General features: G+C 37.0%; 2 pseudogenes; one reads left to right on the top strand and one right to left on the bottom strand.

The window, feature by feature from the left end:
• Positions 1-3728: 3728 nt before the first annotated feature.
• On the top strand, positions 3729-5973 carry LOC149144377 (SNW/SKI-interacting protein A pseudogene; annotated as a pseudogene).
• A 13351-nt stretch (positions 5974-19324) lies between these two features.
• LOC149144378 (metacaspase-6 pseudogene) lies at positions 19325-21047 on the bottom strand (annotated as a pseudogene).
• Between the last annotated feature and the right edge of the window lie 1437 nt (positions 21048-22484).

The following is a 22484-nucleotide window of genomic DNA, read 5'->3' on the forward strand; positions in this document are numbered from 1 at the left end:
TGGTAGAACATAGGGCTCCTTATCCAGTGGTAGGTATTTTGATGAATCTATAGAAAACAATCCACTATGGATATCATGTCTCCGTGTCCTGTTAAATGCTTCATACCATTTACATTTAAAAATACTACATTTGAAAGAGCGGTAATCTAACTCAATAATTTCTTGTATTTTTCCAACGTATTGAAGATTCCCTTCAATAACATTTTTATCTTTTGAACTTGCTCGACTTGATTGCTTGAAATCAACCATGACACCACAATCGAAGGATCGTCTTTTTTCATCTACTCTTTCTACACGATAATGATGACTGTATGCCCACATTGCAGGATACTTCCTCACCTGTGACAAGCCATTTACTTGAGTGAAATTAAATATGATTGTGCATAGTTAAATAGTTAACAATGTGATTAATGTATTCAAGCAACATTTTGTAATAATTCAAAATTTACCTTTTTTTCACATCCTCTGCACATGTTGATCTCATCTTCTATTATGTTTGCATCTATTCCTTCCTCATCTATTTGGTTTTGAATTTGTTTAGAAACCCATTCTATTGTGCATTCTTTTCCCCATTGACCGGAAATATTAGTGGGAAGTGGGGTATTCCTTGGGTTTGATATCTTAAATTGTTTCCTTGCTTCTAACACTTCTTTCCTTTTTATATCATACATATCAATCCATTTATTCATGAATTCCATTTGGTAGAGGACAAATTTGTTGAGCACAACACTTTCATCAACACCTATTAAAAATCAACATGTATAATTCAAACTTAAAATATTATTCTTTCAATTCGGGAAGCCCAAAATGATATAGTAAATGATTCTAAAATAACTATAATAATGAATATTTTACATACCAATTACTTCTTGAACACCATTAGTTTGAGGCTTTTCTCCATCTATAATATCAGATGCACGTTCTTGATCCCAAAATTGTGCACCATCTTCAAAATCTTTACCAAGGAATTCACATAGGAAGAAAAATGCTTCATTTAGTACATACCCTTCAGCCATGCAACCCTCTGGATGTGCCTTCTATCGGACATATCTTTTTAGGTTTTTCATGTATCTCTCAAAGAAAAACATCCATCTTGTTGAAATGATACCTACCATTTCAATGTCATCAACTAGATGTATAAGTAAATGGACCTGTAGGTCCATGAAACTTGTAGAGAGCTCCTTTTCAAATACACATACAATTTCTGTGATTTCTTTCTTCCATCTTGGCACTTCAGACTCATGGATCTCTTTAGAGGTCACCCACCTAATTAGATATTGTCATTAAGTTAGTATGAATTTTTAGTGACATTTAGAATGAGATATAATATATCATTGTATCATATAGAGGAACATTTCATACCATGTAAAACCTTGTAAATATCAAGCGACCACATACCTCGTAAAGGCTGACAATTGACATATGGCATTCCTTAAGTCAGTTGTAAGGCATGAATCCCCTCTTATTGCTAGTGGCATGATATGCTATCAAACCAAATTATTATAGTTCATTAGTATTGATTTATCATAATATATCAAAATAAGTTTTAGTAAGTAAATGATAAGAATAACAATTAATTGATGTTAATACCGTCATAAAATTGTGATAATCATGTGTTTTGAATCCTGTGATATGTCCCTCTACTGTAAAAGCTTTATTCAATGATGATCCATATCCAGTGGGTGTTCTTATTGAACGAATCACATTTTTTAGTTGATCTAACTCTTTCCTTTTTAGTATCCATGGAGCTTCTGCATATGATTCATTTTCCTACTTGGCCACAAATGTCTTCTATCAAATTTGGTACGTGAAAGAGCAATATCCCTCCTTGATGACAAAGTGTCTTTATCTTTGCTAGATATATGTCGAAAAATAGAATCAGGGACATTTTTGAAAACATGCATAGGATCTATTAAATGAGATATTAATAGATCCTTCCAGTAAGGGAGATCATAAAATATGGATTTCCTTTTCATTCCTTTTGGCATTTCAACCATAACTTGTTCTGGTTCCTCAATTGAATGATCATGACGAAAAAAATGGTTCCAAGCTTTTGATTCAGCATCTCCATACATTTTAAGCCAATCAGCTGGACCCATAACCTTGGGAGGAGGTTTATTTTCAATTTTTCCATCAAATTGATTCTTTAGGCGGCTTCTGAACTTATGGTCAGGTGGTAGAAAAACCCTGTTGTTTGCATATATAACTTTGTGTAGATCTTTAGAATATCGCCCCTCAAATTGTTCTGCACATCTTGGACATGCAAAAATCCCTTTTGTTTGTAGCCCTATAATCAATAACTAGCTTACATAAGAAAACAATAATAATGTAATACTTATATACAACTTGAATTGAAAATAAATTATGATGTACTACGAATATGCAAATTATTTGATCTCTTACCAGAACAAACACCAAGTCCTGGGAAATCATGAATTGTCCAACATAGTATGCCATAAAACATGAAGGACCTATTTGATGGAGGACGTGATATGTCATACATTCTTATGCCTTTCCATAACAATTGCATCTCATCAATAAAAGGTGCAATGTAAACATCCATTTTTTTCACTTGATGTTTTCCTGGAACGATGAGAGTTAGCATAAGGTGTTCCTTTCTAACACTCATCCATGGGGGAATATTGTATACTATCAGTCCAACTGGCCAAACACTATAATTTGAGCTTAGGAAAGAGAAAGGGCACACTCCATCCATTGCAAGTCCTAACCTAATACTGCGAGGTTCATCCTTGAATTTTCTTGGCCATTTTTCCTCTATATGTTTCATTGCTTTGGAGTCCATAGGAATTCGCATGAATCCATCTTTACTCCTATTCTTTGCATGCCAATCCATCAATTGTGCAAGAGATTTACAACGAAACATCCGTTGTAGTCTAGGAATAATTGGCATGTGTCGTAAAACCTTATTTGGAACCTAATTTTGACTTTCACCTCTTCATAAAGTCTATGGACAACGACTCTATAATGCAAAGGAATTTCAAGTTCTCCCATTCTATGGGAATGTACGAACAACATGCAATTCAACATGTAGTTCACGGGCACTCATGGATAATGTTACTTATAAAGAACAACATATAATCAAAGGTTAGATTCCATAATGTATAAAGCAAGTGTAACATATTACTTATTTTTATTTTTATTTTTAAAGAGTGAGAAAATCTATCATAACTCAATTATAAAACCAACAGTGAGGATAACCATCACTAACTGTTATCTGCTAGGCTAATATAGGTTGACTCATTATTATTATTAAAGAAAAACTATACCACTTATAATTACTTGCTAGTAATTTCACTCTTGCAAGATATTTTGAATCTTCAGTAATTAATCTATTTCTTTACCTTCAAAAAAGGCAAATTCTTAACCAAATAAAAACAATTTTTCATTAAAAAAAGTTGATTAAATCTAACTTTACAACATTGATAAAGCATTACACCGTATAAAGAACTTAAAACTCAAAATGAAAAATAAGGTTCAAATAATAATATCAAATCAATTAAACAACATGAAGGGATCTTAATGAAACTAGAAGAGATACCCAATTCCTTGCCTTAATTTTAATGTTATTTTAGAAAAGGTATTTTATTTTCCAATATTTTTCCATTACAAATCTAGGTAACGGGGAGACTTGAACCTCAATAAACTCATGAGATAATTTCATTATGCCAAATTATTTTACGCACCACCACTAAACTTACTCACCGCCGAAAACACAAGGGGAGAAAATCGATGGGATAAATCTTTGAAGGATTTATTTAAATTTCAACGAGCCGGCTGCCGACCAACAAATTCACATTGTAACCTGCATGGTCCCGTATAAGTATTTTGACAGCTTACCGCAGAGAGGGTTTCATTTTTTCGATCAGGGTTTGGTGCTGCTCTCCGATGTTCAACTGCAGAGCTTCGAAGAGAATTTGAAATTCTTCGAACGGCGCGCCGATTCTTCATTCCACGGGTAAAAATATAAATAAAACCCTCAAATTATTCTCTCTGCAGAAGCGCCAGGTTTCATTTTGAAGCTCTTTTTGGACTAGGTTTCAATTGTATTATCTGTTCTTCTGTGTTCAGTGCTTAGTCCGTTTTCGAAGATGGCAGGATCACTACTTGGGAGCCTTCCAGCTCCCAAGGTAAACAACGGGCCACAGTATGATTTTGCTTCGGATCCATGGTTCAGGGATCGGGTAGATCAACACCAGCCCAATTCGGTCGTAAAGGTTAAGCAAATACCCCCTTACGGGAAGCGGGCAGGATTTGTCCCTCGCAAGATCGAAGACTTCGGCGATGGGGGCGCCTTCCCAGAGATTCACATTGCCCAATATCCACTGGACATGGGGCGCAAGGAAGAAAGGAAAGACACCAAGATTCTGCCCGTGAGCGTTGATGCGCAGGGCAATATAGCCTTCGACGCCATTGTTAAGCAGAACGAGAATGCATCCAAGGTTGTGTTAGGGATCTCGTGCCTAAGCTGGGTGACGAGGTTGGTGGGATCCAGAAGATGGACGAAGAGGAGGAGGATAAGGAGATAAACGAAACAACCCTAAGAACAAAGGCAGCCCTGGAAAAGATTGTAAATGTTCGTCTCAGTGCCGCACAACCGAAGAATGTCCCCCGGCAGTCCTCTGAAGCAACCCATATCAAATACGCGCCTTCACAGCAATCAGTGGCTTTTAATTCCGGTGCGAAAGAAAGGATTATTAGGATGGTTGAGATGCCCAAGGATCCTCTTGAGCCTCCCAAGTTCAAACATAAGAGGGTACCAAAAGCTTCCGGATCACCCCCCGTTCCTGTTATGCATTCACCTCCGAGGCCTGTGACTGTCAAGGATCAGCAAGACTGGAAAATCCCACCTTGCATCTCCAATTGGAAGAATCCCAAAGGGTATACAATTCCGCTCGACAAGCGTCTTGCGGCTGATGGAAGAGGGCTCCAGGAGGTCCAGATTAATGACAACTTTGCGAAGCTTTCAGAGGCGTTGTATGTAGCTGAACAGAAGGCCAGAGAGGCGGTTGAGATGAGATCCAAGATCCAAAAGGAGTTGATGCTCAAGGAGAAGGAGAAGAAAGAACAGGAACTGCGTGCTCTGGCTCAACGAGCTAGGATGGAGAGAAGTGGAGCAGGTGCAGGTGCAGGTGCCGGAGCCGGTGCTGGTGGTGGTGATAAGGTCGCTATTGGAGTACCTGAAAGGGCAACTGTCATGCCCTTTGCAGGTGGCAGTGAAAGGAAGACAGAGTCTGATCGTGATGCCCCCAAGGAGAACATAAGAGAGAATAAAGAGGAAAGAGAGGAACAGCTTAAGTGTGAAGCGCTTCGCGATGAGAGGAGAAGGGAGAGAGAAAGGGAAAGAAGGTTGGAGGCTAAAGAAGGGCACGTTGGGAAGAAAAGCAAGATTACCAGAGACAGAGACCATGATGTTAGTGAGAAAATTGCGCTCGGGATGGCCAATACCACTGCAGGTACAGGTGAAGTTGCCTACGATCAGAGACTATTCAACCAGGAGAAGGGCATGGAGTCTGGATTTGCAATTGATGATCAGTACAATATTTATGATAAAGGTCTATTTACTGCTCATAACACACTGTCCACTCTTTATAGACCCAAGAAGGATGCAGATAATGAAATGTACGGAGGGGCAGATGAACAGCTTGATAAGGTGCTTAAGACTGACCGTTTCAGAGCTGATAAAGGATTTGCTGGTGCTACTGAAAGGGGTGGACCTAGGGACAGACCTGTTGAGTTTGAAAAGGATGCAGAAGAAGTTGATCCATTTGGTTTGGATCAGTTCTTGACGGAAGTGAAGAAAGGGAAGAAAGCAATGGACAAGATTGGAGGTGGAGGAACCATGAAGGCAAGTGCTGGGTCTGCAATGAAGGAAAGTTATGAAGGAGGCTCCAGTAGGACTCGTGTTGACTTTGAGAGAGGGCGCTAAATTTGACTATTGCCAAAAACTGGTAAGCGCTTCTTTTGTGAGAGGTTGGTCGTTCTTAATGCCTCGAGAGAAATTTTATTGGGTGATTTTATACTTGATATGAATGTGAACAACCAAATTAAAATTCTTCTCTTTAGTTACAGAAACGACTTGTTGCCACAACTCTTTCAAGTTTCATGGGTATGTACTTAGCCATGAAATCCAGGGCAAAGCATGTCACAATGCATTTAGTTGTGTCATGCATACAATAGTATTCTCTTAAAATTTGTAATTTTAAAACAGTCCTATTGTTGTAATTTCTGTTTTATGTAATGACTAAAACTGTAAAAGGGTTGAGTGTATTACTGCCCACTTTAATTTCCAAAGTGTTTTAAAAAAAAACACGATTTCAGTTTGGTGCATTTTAGTTCAAAGATTTCCAAATCGTTATCCTTATTATTGGTTGGATGCAAATTTGTTTTGGTAGATATGCTTTTAATGGTTAAATTACTGTATTTATTATATATTTGCTTAAAATTGTATAAATTTTAACTCAGGAGAAGTATTTATATCATAGGTAGGCTAGTGAGCTGGCACTATGTCATCAGAACAATAAAATTAAGATTGTCTAGTGCATCTTAACATATTATGGGGGCTTTAGCAGAAAATTATCTCTCTCTTGAAACTTTGTCAAAATGTTACGAAGTATGCAAAGTTGCTCTCTATACATATATGGAATCCCAGTTTTATCATTTAGGCCAGCATTATGCTTGTGGGTTCATTCTTGCTAGATGCAAATAAATTGAGTATGCGTGCTGTTGATTAAGAATTGGTTAAACACTGTAGTAGGAGAAGCAGTTTGCATTTGACATATTTATAATGCCCAATTGTAATGATATTAGTTTTTTGATCCCATATCAGTAGAAGACAAAATCAATTATCTTCTTGGTCACAATTATTTGTGTAGGTGTGTAAAAGGAGAGAATTTTAATCTTACTGTTATTGCCTCATAACTGCTGAACTTCTTTGCTTGTATTTCAGTGATACTAAGATGTTGAATAAGAAACTGGTTCATTTTGGAATTTAATCTCAACAGAAAAATGAATTTAATCTCAACAGAATCAAAATATTGTACATTTCCCCCAGCTATACATTTGAGTTACATAATCAGCTAATTCCCCAACTGAGATCTGGTTTGCGGGCTTTTAAAGATATCTCAGAATATATAGAAATGGCTGAGTAACTAGCTATTGTTTACATGTTCTATTTTTCCCGTGGGCTGAAAGAGAGACTGATGCCTACTTGTAAAATTTCATCGGACAATGAAGAAGGTCCTATGGGACACTCTCACCCTAAGTCATCTCATTGGGGAACTAACATTTTCCACCCTATGTTGAGCAATAGGCATGATACAATATCTCATCCATCCTATTGCTTCTTGATCTTCCAAACAATAACCCTCAAGAGTCATGTGGTAGAACACAACACATTGCATCATATGTTTGGGTGAGATTCCTGACTTACCAAAGACAAGGATCAAACACCATAGCATCCTTCCAACTTGTTCTTTCACAGCTTCTTCAAGGGTGTGAGGGTCAACTTGAATAAACCTGTGAATACTTCTTCAGGAGTCTTGTTGTCCAATGATTGATGGGGTACCTGTTTTGAACATATACAACTGCATTAGTTGCTTCCCCCAAAGGAACTTCAACAACTTTTGATCATGGAGCATGGCATGGGCAACTTCTACAATAGGCCCGTTCTTCCTTTTGGCTATTCCATTTTGTTTGAGATTATAGGGCACAATCATCTCTTTCGTGATGCCTTCTTGCAAATATTTATGAATTCATTGGAAATTTACTCTCCACCAATGTCAGACCTGAAGATCTTAATTTTCTTTCCAGTTTGATTTTTGACCAAGGCTTTGAAATTCTTGAACAAATCGAAGGCCTCATCCTTATGCTTCATGTAATATATCCATGTCTTCTTTAAAATATCATCAATGAAGATAATGTAGTAGAGATGACCACCAATGTACGGGCATCAGACCACATATCTCGTAATGATTGAGATGGAGGATGTCTTTTGTATTTTTGTCTTGTTCTCACTAGAGGGAAATGGACCCCTTCTCTTCTTTCCACTAGCACATCCAGGACATACTCCATCGTGTTGGGCTTGAACATCAGGAATTCCAGAAACCAATTTCTTCAATTTCGTGAGGACTGATCATCCAATTTAACTGATGGAATCATATATTATTTTGGCCTGCTAGATTTGTTTGGGTTTGAAAATAGGCTTCTAGGCTAAATTTCACACGTCTAACTTCTCTCTGCTAATCATCTGCTGGAACATCATCACATCATGGATAAGTTTTGCATGTGTTAATTTTAGGTATGATCTATGCTTAGAGCAATTTACTTCAATTTTTCATATTAGCCCAATGACAATATTCAGATTAGCAATCGCATCAACATGATAGTAAAGTGCAGATAGAACATAAACATAAACAGTAGAAGACAAGCCAAGAGAAGAGGACACAAGATGTGGCACCAGCCAGGGACAAACCCCAATGTGGGGAACCCTTGATCAATTCTTCTTATAATCTTCAATAGTTCAGCAGAGAGAGAGATAGTACAAATACATAAATCTGAGAGAGAGAGATCGTACAAATACATAAATCTGAGATTTTATGACAGCAGAAGAAGGTACATCATTATGACAGTCTTCAATCATCAAGAGTGCTGAAGCATATCCTGATGCAGCATTCTTCAAATCGCTAGCTGCTCCAGCAATTCTGGTTGCAGGCCAAAACTCCCTTGACTGTGATGAATGGCTAATCTGATCAGTCTCCGAACAGTCCTAAGACAACAGCCCCAAGGTAACCCTTGCTATGGTGCTATGGCCCGTGGCCTAGCACATAGCAACACTGAAGAAAATGTCTTCAAAACATCGCCAACCGAATGCTCAAAGCATCTCTTAAAAGTGCTGTAGACTTCTTGCTGCACTGCTGCAATTCTGGGACTGTTTAGGGCACCAATCACAGTCCCTAACAGTTCATCAAACTAGCCCAGAATTGCTTTCCCTTTCTGCGGCTCTCCTCCAATAAGATGCTGCCCTCCATGCTGCTTTTTTAGAGCAGATTCAAGCCTAACATAAGGACTGTCCACCCTCCAGCAAGTCCTAATCTTGGCCTTCAAGATCAGGGCCTTGGCCTTCCAATCAGCAACTCGGACCCTTATGAAATTTTGAGATCAGGCCTTGTCATTCACTGTAACTTCAAGATCACAACATGACTTAAGTCGCTGAATATGATTGACAACTTCTGGTAAAGTAGATTTATTTGATTCTTTATTTTTGTGTTTAATATGGAACCTATTAGTTCCTTTACCAAAACACCACATCCCCGCAATAGCTCTCAACATAGATATTTTATTACTTCCATTTTGGCTCATTATCAATGAGTAATCTCCTTTAGTGTTCCCTAATGACAATCCTTCAATAAGAGTCATAATGCACTATGGTGTATGCATTATGGTAGGTTTGCAACCAAATTTCCTTAGTGGAGCAACAACTGCATTACTCCCATCTACAGTACTGTAAGAGACAGCCCTGTCAGGAACAGAGTATCGAAGAACTTCTTCTCTACAGAAATAGGCTTTCATATCAGCAGAACTTGGGGTGATAGTGATTGAACTTTTTTGAGCTCTAAAGTCCTGAAATATTTCCTTTTCATATATACTTGTTGGCATTTATGGTGGTGGTGGGGTAGGAAGAAGAACAATCTGCTGAAGAGTTTCATTCCAATTTTTCATCCAATGATGGGAATCAATGGAAGGAGCGTGGTGTAGGAACAGTAAAGTTTCTTAAGCACAAGGATACTACAAAGGTTCGGCTGGTCATGAGGCAATCCAAGACATTGAAAATATGTGCAAACCATTTAAGTATGTAAATTTGTTTGTTTGTTTTTTTTTTGTGTAATTTCCCCCCTGAGATTGTAATAGCTTATCTTACGTCCAAGTTTTAAGAGGCTTTCTGTGCCGAGAATTTGTGTTGATCCTTATTATCTGGATTATATTGGTTTTTTTTTTTTTGCCTTGCAGTTCATTCCCCAATGTCACTTCAGGAGCACGCAGGTAGTGATAAAACTTGGGTCTGGCATGCAACTGATTTCTCAGATGGGGAACTGAAGGAAGAACTCTTCTGCATTCTTCTTGGCTCTGTAGACAGTGAGCACTGTTCTTAGACTCTTCTAATCCTTGTTATGATCTTTTCTTTCTGTCTTGTATTTTTCTTTGATAAAATCAATGTTTGAGTACCTATATTCTTGGATCATTTCATTGAAGGGTTGATTTTGCATATGTTCTTAGGATGCTTTTGTGCAGATTATAGTGGGTTGGTAAGGGATCCCCCTCCCCAAACACCCTATCAGCATAGTTAAGACTTGAGTTTAGGGTGGCTTTAATTATCTCTGGTAATAGCAAATGATACGGAGGATTGTGCATAACCCACCCCCTTTTTGATTCCAATAAGCAGAGGTGGTCACTATGGTAATCCGATTTCAATTTGTAGTTAGAAAATGGGGTCACAACTTTCCATATTTTTTGTTTTGTTTTGTCTTTTTACATCAAACAATAGTATATTTATTAGAACCATAGTCAACTAAACAAACAGGAAACAATTTATTTGACAGGTGGAAGAAGTGATAGGCTTAGAGCAATTGAATTGTAGGCCATGCTTCTTGACAAATTGATGAACAGATGTCTCCTTACTTGAGATTTAGGTTGGCACCATGGCACCATCTTGTCCATCATTATACACTAATCTTGTCATTATCTTCTTCACTGTGAATGACTGGCCTGTTCCCTGCAAATAAATCTGGGCATAGAGGAGCCAATCCAAGAACAGTAATCTCTAGCACAAGACAATATTAATGATCTAAATACCTAATCCTGAAGCTTGAGTTTGATTTTTCTCTACTGGTTCTGAATCTCTGATTGAGAATCTCCCACTCGTCATTATCAAACCTTCTCCTTCATCATTGGCATCAGCTGCACTGCTGAGGTACTTTGGTTGGTTGTCATTGGACTTGGGAGCTTGAAGTTTCAAATGATTATAGTAACAGACAGCGAGAAAAGCCAGTCCACACCCACTCAAGTTTATGACTGTAACCTTTTCATTTATTACAGACAAAGATTATGTTATGAGCAGCCAGTCCTTGACAAGACCAGCAACATTCATAGTCAAGGCTGAAGTCTTTCCTATCAGAAGAAACACTGCAAAATTAAGAGCCAAGGCACAAGCAGAAATGTCATGTAATCCAAATCAAAGGAAGAGACCCTGATTATCAGAAATGGGTATTCTACTAAGGCCCAGGGGGTGCTGAGAAAAACAAGGCAACAAGGAGCAACAAAGATGTGATGGGATTCAACTTAATCCCTTTTGATGTTCGTGGAATTTGTATGAGAACCAATTGGGTAGTCTCACATGCAACTGCACTTAACTGGAGAATCACCTCCCATGCATTCATCTTGGCCTCCCCATAAGCTGAAATAGTAACTCCAATGGATATGGCCAACATATTGGCCTCGGGCTCACCTTTATAAGCTTCTTTCTTTAGGGAAACCACAATCAAATACACAGCAATGGGAATTAGAGCTTTCAGCATTTGAAATAATGATACTGAGAGGAAAACATAGGCAGAATTTGAAAACCAGAGACCCAAAGAATACACTTATCAATACTATGGGTTCAACGAGCTTGAAGACTCTTACAATAGCAACAGCCAGTGTTGAGTAGAAGCCCATGTGAATCATGGTGGGACTGATCACACTAAAGTTGTCAAGCAATGGCAACTCCAATGGATATGGCTAACATATTGGCCATGGCCTCACCTTTATAAGATTCTTTCTTCAGGGGAACTGCAATCGAATGCATATCAAATGGGCACAAGAGCTTTCAACATTTGAAATATCGATACTTTGAGAGACATGCACCAAGGGCTGCATCATTTAGGATTTGTACTCAGTTTAGGTGTCATATTCAAGGGGAAGTTGTTATGCTTTCCACCACTTCATAGATTGTTAGAGTGATGAAACAAAAGAGGCTCCCTCTTGAGGCTAGATTATGTCATTCATATCAGCTGTGTTGTTGATGTCCTAGCTCAGCCAGGTCTTGCCAAAACTCTGTTGAGGTGCAAAATTTATTATAAACTGAAATGTCTTCACAAGAATTGACCTCATAAAATGCCATAATTACAAGATATGCCATACATGGCTGTGATTATGGCTCGCAAGACCCTTAGACTTTGAGCAATGAGGCTCACAACATCACTTACGATTATGCACTCTACAATTCTGTGACCAGCTGAATGTCAAGCAATTGAACCGCGATTTAAATCCTATTTTGTCAGCAATAAGTACTATACTTTGTCTTTATTTAGTGTAGAGAACCAAGCACTTATTCTGCTCATCTATAGAAGGGACAATGGTTGTTTGCCTATGAGGTATAAGGAAATCCTATCAGATGTTTTGTATTTTCGTATGGAATTGAATCATACTCCTGCACACTGTAACATTCATATATATCAACCTGTAGAGGCTTTAATAACACCTGGTATTCTGGTTAGTGATTTTATTGGACCTCATGTGCATATCCTACATGCACAGGATGGACTATTCATATGTTACAGGGTATTATTCTTATTATTTAGGGTGCACATCTTCAGGTGCTCAAGAACGATTACTAGAACAGTCAGTTAATTCTGCAATTTAAAAGATGAAAAAGGAGGTTATAGGAGTCTAGTTTTGGTTCTCATCCACAATGTCACACTAGTCTGCCTGGGCATGGTTCTCATGGTTTAATAGTGACTTGAGGAGTCATAATACCATAGATCACTAAACACGAACAGCTAAGGTAGCCCAAGGACAATAGCCATCTTTACACATTAATTAACAGGTCTTACATTAATTATCCTAGGGGGTTTTAATACTTCCAAATGCTTAAAAAATAGTTAGCAGAGCATTCACATTACACATTCCAGCAATCTTTTCTATAAACCAACCAAATGCAGTCAGGAGAGCCCTCCTTTTAAACTATACAACCTTATTGTTAGTATGATCAACCTTATTTTAATATATAGTGTGACAAACCGTATGTGACAGGCAAGTGGAAAACTTTTCTCGCAATTGACTAAGCGACGTCCTGCGAGCCAGACTTGAGGCGGAAACCCTCGTCAGAAGTATATGCTTGACTCTTTTCCAAACAAATGAAGAGTCAATGAGGTTTTTTGTAATCACTTCTGGTATCGTATTGGGTTATTGTTAGAAGCGATAATTGGATTCGGATTCTCATCGAGTGAGTTGTTCTGCTTTCTCAATTTGAGAGGGTTTGTTTGGAGGGAAAAACGAAAGAGGACATACAAGAATAGTGAGGGGAAAGATGCAGAGGAAGAGGATTGAGAACATCGCCAACAGGCAGGCTACATTTTCCAAACGTAGGTGGATTGCTGAAGAAAGCTTACGAGCTCTCGGTGCTCTGCACTGCAGAAGTTGAACTTGTGATTTTCTCCCCAGCAGGAAAGCTCTATGAACTGTTTTTTAGTGCAAATCCTACTATTTTGATTCTAATAATCATGGCTATGCAAACCTCATGAGATTCTTACTAATAACCCCGGTGGTGCAAGCCCTAGTAAGCTCGATGTTGAAAAACTTAGTGTAAAACCTCCAAATCGCTGGTTTTGTTGTAGTGCTTATTGGAGAGTATATAAAAAATTTCACACCTTTTTATGAGATATGGGAGGAAAACATGTTAAAGATTTTTAATAAATATAAAATTTCCAAAATGATGCTAGTTACGTGTGATTCTTTTTTCATTGTTTGTGATTATGAAAAATGAAACTCAATGTTTTTTCATTAGTGCACGCATATTTCATTATATAATTGCATATAGAAAAATCATTCCAGAGCCGATAACAATAAAAGTGAAGAATTTATGGTCCAATATTATATTTAAGGGAGATGTTTAAGGATGATGTTTGAATTTTGTTTTTCATTTTAAGACATTTGGAGCAAATATTAGGAAGGACTTTGAGAAAGGATTGTCCTTGATTTTCGAAAATGGAGTTGTTCCTTTCCAGCCATATGCCCCAAGTGACCATCAAAGGGAGAGCTCATATGTTTTTTGGATGTTTTCTTTATAGCCATTTTTTTACACATATCCATAGAGTCCCCATGCCATTGATGTGAATTACTTGTTCGGTTTTTTTTAACCAAACAAGAAAAATTAAAAAAATGCCTCAAGATCAAAGACTGAAACAAAGACCTATTGACATACCTTTTAAAGTATGGAAAGAACTTGTAAAGTCATATGAGAAGTTGGATGCACAAAGAAAAGCCGGCAATGAGAGCATTCAGGTATTGAATTTTTCATTAAACATTATTTAGAATGTATTAATACTTATAAGTATCTTAGACATGTATTTGTGTGAAAATAAATTGAATTGGTTTATGTTTAAGGACAAGGCATCCAAGGCGAGGTTAACCAAGACAAAAGTCACTCATCGTAGTGGCCAGAAAGGTTTAAAAGCACTGATAACAACCTTTGTAAGTATATTAAACATGTGATATTTTTTTAATAAATTTTGTACTAGAAGAAAGTCATTGTTATCTAATTTCTCCCTATTTAATGATTGATAGGAACTAAAATATGGAAGACCTCCAAATCATTTGGAAAAGGAGGTGCTGCAGCAAAAGAGATGGGTTGAATTTGTTGTTTGGATGGACTCTATGGTATGTAATCTTAGTTGGATTTCCAATATACTTTTAAACCATATTTTCATTTTATTTTTTAGTACTATTAGATCTTATATCTTACCTCATTTTATGGTTAACATTGTATAACAAAAACATGCGTTGTGTTATGTAATTAATACTAACATGTAATATTGATTTTTTTTGTCAGAATGCTATAGGTAATGATTGCCAAGACGATGATCCAAATTATGTTCAACATATATCAGGAGATGATGAGGATGAGGATGAGGATGATGGTGGTGAAGGAGGAGATGATGATGATAGTTGCGGTGTTGGTGATGATGTGGATCAGAGTAATGAGGATGGTCAAGATGATCATGAGGATGATCTTGGTGGTGGTAGCTAGGCATGCACATGCATTGTTTTTTATGAAGAAATTATTGTGTAGAATGACATTGTTATGTTTAGATGGGTGTTGTGAATTTACCCTATATCAATGAGACATTTTGATTTTGTAATCATACGATGAGTTTGATTTATGTATGTTGTTAATTTATCGTAGAATAACGATATTCATGAAATATTTTGATTTGTTAATCATATTTGAATTTTAGTTGTTTTGATTAAAAATAATACTGATTTTATTAGTATTATGTTGCTATTTTATACATGTTTTGAAAATTGTTAATGACACATTGTTATTTTTTTGGATGGATGTTGTCAATTTCTCTTAAATTTCTTTACAAATGATTTTGAATTGTGATATCTGCTTTAATGATATTTAGAAACTATCATATATTTCACTATGAATCTATAAAGGGGGTCATATATGTAAAGAAAATTATACTCTATATAAGAAGTCAAATGCGGATGTAACCATGGATGCAAAATTGAAAGTAAAATTGGATGTTAAACTAGGAATTAATACAAAATGCAAACAATTGACATACAAAGTGTTTTAAATTAGAAGTGAAAAATTGTGCAATAGTTGACACAAAGAAGGGAACAAAACATGGCATACAAAAGGATATCAAATTGGGCAAAAACAAGGACACATAAATGGGCACCAAATCAGATGCAAAAAAAGACAACAACTAGATGTAAAATAAGATGCAAAGTTGAGTGTTAAAAAGAAGCAAAAAATGTTACAAATTAATATGCCAAATGATGATGCAAATAATGGTGTAAATTTGGGATGCAAACTTGGGTGCAAAAAAGAAAAAAAAAAAAGATGTAAGAAAAGACATAAAACATGATGCAAAATGGGGCTGAAAAAAAGGTGAAACCAAGGATGCCATATTGGATGTAAAAAATGATTCCTAATCTCATGCAAATTTAGGCTCGAACTCAGACACAAAATTATATGCAAATGTGGACACAAAATGAGGCAAAAAAAGATGCAAATTTGGATGGTGAAAACGATGTAAAACTAGACACCAAAAAAATGCAAAATTGGATGAAAAAGTCTGTGTAAATAATGGTGCAACATTGGACACAAGTAGACACAAAAAAATGGTGCAAAAAGGGGCATAACATATCTTAAAATTGGATGCAAAACTTGGTGCAAAAACAAATACAAAATTAGACGTAAAAAATGGCTCTACATTGAATGTACCATTAGACACAAAATAAGATGCAAAGGTGGACACAACACATGACTCAACATAAGATGCAAATATAAATGCAAATTTGGATGCTCAAAATGATGTAACATTAGATGCAAGAGATGGTGTTAAAAATGATGCAAAATTGGATGAAACAAATGACGCAAAATATGGTGCAAAATGAGATGGGAAAAATGGAGACAAATCAAACGTAAATGTGGATGTAAAAAATGGTCCAAAAAAAGATGCAAAAATGGGCACAAAAATGGATGCAAAATTTGGTGCTAAATCAAATTCAACACATGGTGCAAAGATAGGCACCAAAGCTGGTGCAAAAATAGAAGCAAAAACTAGTGTAAGACTAGATACAAAACCTGGCGTAAGACTAGATGCAAACACTGATACAAAATGGATGCATAAAAAGACGTTAAATTGGATTCAAAATACAGTGTAAACTTGATGCAAATGATGGTGCAAAAATGGGAGCAAAGAATGACACAAAATAGGAAGCAAAAGAGAATGAAAAATAGATGCAAAAAATGACACAAAACTAGAAGCAAAACCTGTCATAAAATAAGATGCAAATCTTGGTTCAAAATTTGACGCAAAAAATGATGCATAGTTTGGTGTAAAAAATGATGCAAAATCTAGCGTGAAAAAGGATGCAAAATCAGGTGCAAAAAAGGACGCTTTAAAAATTGTACAATAGAGCCAGATTTAGCGCCAAGTTGCTCATCACAATTACAAAAAAAATGCACTAAAATCTGGCGCAAATCGCTGGTTTTGTTGTAGTGGATGGAGTTTTCTTTTTCATTTTTTTTTCAAACTCTCTAAACATGAAACAGGCACCGAGTTATTCTTACGTAAAACTCGTTAAAATTTTACGGCGAAAGACTTATCACCATGATGAGACCAAGCTTCTCCTTCCTAGATCTCGTAAAACTTACTAGGATGAATTCATTTGAAGAATGAACTTACATAACAAGCATATGCTATCCCCTTCAAGCTTGTGATAAAAATAATTGGGGCACTCGCTAGAAATAGAGGGGAAAAATGAAGATGAGACATCCTTTGTATAGGCAGCATGTCGCTCTTGAACATGACACTTTTATGCTCTCATGTCGGGTTTGGGATATCCTCACTCAGTCACTTGTCCTCCCAGGTTTGGGTGATCCATTCTGTCTCTCATTTGACTATTCCACACTATCATCATGACCTTTAGTCCCATGTTGAGTCAGATGCTTCCACACTCCGAAGTCGTGTCACCAATATGCTCAAGAGAAGTCCAATCTGTAATTATTTACCTATACATTGTTTGAATCATTGCTACAGTCCTGAATATCATACCACTTTATTCCTTGTTTCATGTCGATGATGGGGATTCATCATTGCCCTCCTTCGACGGGTCACTTCCTCTCAACTTCAACTCATTATCCAGGAAGATGACTTAGGAACTCCCTTTCAACACCTTAGAGCTGGCATGCCTTAATGGTCAATTCTTTGCATCCGACGACAGGTCTTCGTTATCAGCTTTCGATCAGGGGGTTCCATGAGTGTTCAACTTCAACTTCATTATCACATTCACGGATTGTACTATTGTACCTTGAGAGCCATTGTCATTATTGGTGGTTTCTCTCATACATGTTAATGGTCCACATCATTGGCTGGTAATCAAGTGGCTTTCTAGCATGTTTGACTTCAACATATTTATTCGCATGCTAGGATTCGTACATTGATTGGGTTGGGATGGAGCGCAAGACCTTGAGTCTTGTCTGTTATGGCTCAGGCTACATGGAGTTTTATGTTATTCATTATTGTACGCATGTTTCTACTATAAGGATGGTTGTGACCATACTGTGAGACTTTATATTCATGATGATCCTTGTTATCTGGATGGTTTCGCCTATACCATGGATCTTTTATTTAGTCTTCATCATCCGGATGGTTGCGTCCATGTCGTGGATTCATGTCTTGATCTCAGATATGTATAGGTATATGCGTCCTTGATTTCCAGGTATCATGATAGTGTGTGTCCTCGTCCTTGCCAAAAGCTCATAAAGCATCTTAGTCATCACTCTTCATTCCACCTTCATGCTTTAGGGGGCATCTGTTACACAATATTTTGTCACGCCTCCTGCACTTCCCTCTGACATACCCTGAAGTGCCTGAAACATGATTATTATACAGTGTACTCATCAATGTATACAACTCAAATCCATCCTTTAACCTTGCTTGGAAAATATCTCGAGCTTTCCCTGAAGAAATAGCTCATAAAACCCTAAAATGTGAATCATCGCTCTTATGAAACTCAAAACCATGATGATCGCCTGTTGCACCTTGTTAAGCCAGGGATGACATCACTCTGTTCTCTCTCATACTTGCAATGGTCTTAAAAGGGAATTTTTCCCAAAGAGGATGAGAAGCTTCATGATCTAGAAGCTTTCAGAGCGGCGAGATGGAGGTGGTTTCGCATAGATGAGGTCGAATCCTCCTAAATTAACCTCTTGGCCTCATCCCTGTGAACTATCGCCTTAAGATGTGGGCCTAATCCTATCTTTGGAGGAGGTCTAACTCCCTCTCCCAGCCTATAAATTCCCCCTCTACCATTCCTAAATGGTTGATCAATGTCCATTTGCACCCTTATGTTGAGCTTGTGTTTATATGTTATTCATTAGACTTGGAGAAGGAGTGTTGGAGAGTTTCTTGGCTTGGACTTGGATTACCAATCAAGGATTAACCTTGTCAACAGGGAGCTACATGACCCCCTCCCTCTGTAGAAAGAAGAACGTAGGAGGAGTAGGAGAAGAAGGAAGAGGGAAGAGAACGAGGCGCAACAACAAACAATCCGCAGTCCCAGCGGCACTAGCAGTGCTATTGCTCATTCCCCTCCCAAAAGGTGAGAAGAATAAATATCAATGGATTAGTAACTTAAGGGTTTGTTGCATGAGGAAATGGCTGGACTACCTGAGAGCAAGTCATGCGACCACTCATGATGAGATGTTGGAGTTTGCTTGAGGTATCCTTCCTCGTGCTAGCTTAGACCACTAGTTGGTTTCGGTAGCAACTTTGACAAGCAACTTTCTGGCACCCAAAACTAATTCCTTGTTGTTGATGGGATTTCCATGTTGTTCAAGAATTGTCTAAATAGAGTTACTGAATGCTCCATATGCTTTGTGCAGATCACCTGTAGGTTAGGCGTCGTCAGGTGTCTGGTTAGCTTGGCATCCACTCAATAGAATACCCATGTCTTCATGTATACATTGTCATTGTGGGGGCTCCTCGTGAACATCTACGTGGTGGCAGTTATTCACTCCCTTTTTGGTCTCTAGGACAGAGTCGTTCATGTTCACAAGCCTCACAACTTTGGAGCTGGCCTTATCACCGAAGGTCTGAAATAGAGCCATATTAATTTTATCTACCTCCATTTCAGCTTCGCTAGTCTTTTCTCTTAAGACTTCCAGTAACACGCCTAAGGCCAAGAACTTGTTCTTTGAAGAATGTGGTGTTGATGTTTCTAGATCTCTTAATGATATGGAATGAGTAGGTCTGGTTTTCTCCTTCTCTTTGTCAATTAGACCTCCATTGTGACAAGAATCTGACACCATAGTGAAACTTGTCCCCACAAACACCTTATTCACTATAAACCTAAAGTACTCATCTTCATGCATCCAAATGACATGTCAATAATGAATCTAACGAAGAATTTAGTCATAAAAATATGGGTGATTTTCATAGCTAAACACCTAATTGTGATATGAGTTGATTTCCACCACTACTACTATAACCTTGGATGCTTAGTTTTATTTCTAAAATCAGATTTCAACCACTACTGCTATAATCTTGAATACTTAGTCCTATTTTAGGAATTAAAAAAATCACTATAAATTGAATATGAAATCTTCACTCCCACAACTTTACACACACAAAGCTTGTCAAATAAACTACCCTAGAGAGCTAATGATTAATTAAATACTGTATGAATTTAGATTAAAACATTAGATCGATAGTTAATCATTAAATACTGTATGAATTTAGATTAAAACATTAGATCGATAGTAGAAGGTTGCCAGTGAATGCAGATCACGAGTAAATATATTTTACTCGAATAAAACATTGCAATACTGTAGTTGATTAGTCAATGTTGAATATTTAATTTAGTTGTAAAAACTACTTAAATCATAGTTATATCAGATTTCTATTTTTCCATTTTTACATTTATTAATAACACTAAATTTGTAATTAGTTTGCATTTCAACATATATTCAACTTTATATCAAATATAATGGTGAAGAATAAATATATCATAGTACCCCAAGTTCCTTTAATGGTGTTGGTATAAGACACAAACATCATGACTATAAATATCAAATTTCTTTAAAAGGATCTTAAAGTTGTACGCATAGCATGAGGTCGTAAGTCTTAACTACCTATAAGACTATTTAAGTCGCATGGGATGATACACTCATCATAGCCGAAGGACTTATGCAAGTGAATGCGAGTGTCGTGGCCACTGTAGTGAAAGAGGAGGATGTTTCCAGATTTTGCACGACGAACCATGGCGAGGAGAGCCACACGAATGTTTTCGCCCGTGGGCTTTGTATTCGCTTCATCGGTGTTGATAAGGAGATTGATGTTGCTTTTTCCAAAGCCTAAGCGATGAATAAGTGTGTGTTGCATCCTCAGAACATCATTTACACATCTGTGAAGTTCATTTTTTGTGTTGGGATAATTGCATCCCACTAGCACAACGTATTTTTGTTTGGCCATTAATCAAAATCCTAATCCGATTTATGAAGACAACTAATTTTTGAACAAATAAGTTCTAAAGAGGAAGCAGAATAATTGTAACAAACTGAAAATGGGCGTGTACTTATAGTGAATATTGAGCAAATTAATAATGGAAGAGGAAGCCTCCCTTAACTTCAATGTTGTCCGACCAAGCTTATTTGTCAAAGAAACACCAAATGGGAGGTGCTCATCTACACGACAGACAACATCCATAAAACATTTTAAATTGAAATACAACGAACTATATGAAAAATATTTATTGAAAAGAAGTGCAAAGAGCGATTTATACAACATTGGTGTTAAATTCTATACATGTAATTAAAGGGGAGATGACGACACTCACATGCGTTTGACAGTGAATAACACTTAAGACTTTTTTTCTTTTACTATATTCCTAAAATGAATGTAGTCATCACGATATACATTCAGGTTATTTGTTAAAATTTATGTAAAAAAACAAGAAACCTAAACTGTACAAGAAAGTATAACAGAGAATATATATAGTGAGTAAATGTTGAAGAGAGAGATATATGAAATAAAAAAAGGAGAACAAAAATGTTGATCAAGACACTGAGATATGGTAGGACCAGCGAGAAAGTTTTTTATTACTTCAAAATTTCTTAGTACACGGCTCTACAAACAAATGGTATATGCATGTAAAGAACGTGGATCATAGTCAGTTTAAATGAATAAACAGTTCGAAGGAGAATAAAATAATGTAATACCATCACTCAATCAGTACCAATTATATGATATGAACTCATGGAAATTTTGCAGGAAAAAAGGAGCATACCTTCACCCTATCGTTGGTTTGTGGAGCTCTGTCTCACATTTGAGGGCACACTCGAAATAAGTCCCTACCATCAAAAATCATCACCAGTTAGTTGCAAACACCCGCGCACACGAAAAAATGGAAGAAACAATAAAAAGGGGCCTCTCTACTGGAAAGACACTCACTCAACGACTGGGAAACATTCGGTATGAGGGAGTCAAAATCCCTTTCACTGGAAATCAAACTTCTTTTATAGGTTTTCTAAGCTTGATCAACGGTGCAGATAATTCTAAAAGAGAAAGACTAGACGTTGAATGGCTTGAGCTATTGTATCTACCAACTACCTTGGGCAACTGCTTAATTATTGAATAAACTATTCAAAACTTCTTTAAATTGTGTTTCATCGGCCCTAATATATTTTAATATTTTCATTGAGCATATTTTAAACAGTTCATTAATATTCTTTACCATTTCAGAAAATTAAGACTATGTGGAACCTACATGTGTATACTACAACAAGCACTGAACAAACACTTTCAACAAATAATTTCATGGAGATATTTTGAGGGCTAGACTATACTTTTTTTGGTTATGCTCAGTAGGTATCAATAGGTACTAATTGTTCTGTAGAGGGCGTATGTAAC

The sequence above is a fragment of the Pinus tabuliformis genome, chromosome X (assembly GCF_031772625.1).
Source record: "Pinus tabuliformis cultivar Carrire ecotype Pingquan chromosome X, CPIR1, whole genome shotgun sequence".
NCBI lineage: Eukaryota > Viridiplantae > Streptophyta > Pinopsida > Pinales > Pinaceae > Pinus > Pinus tabuliformis.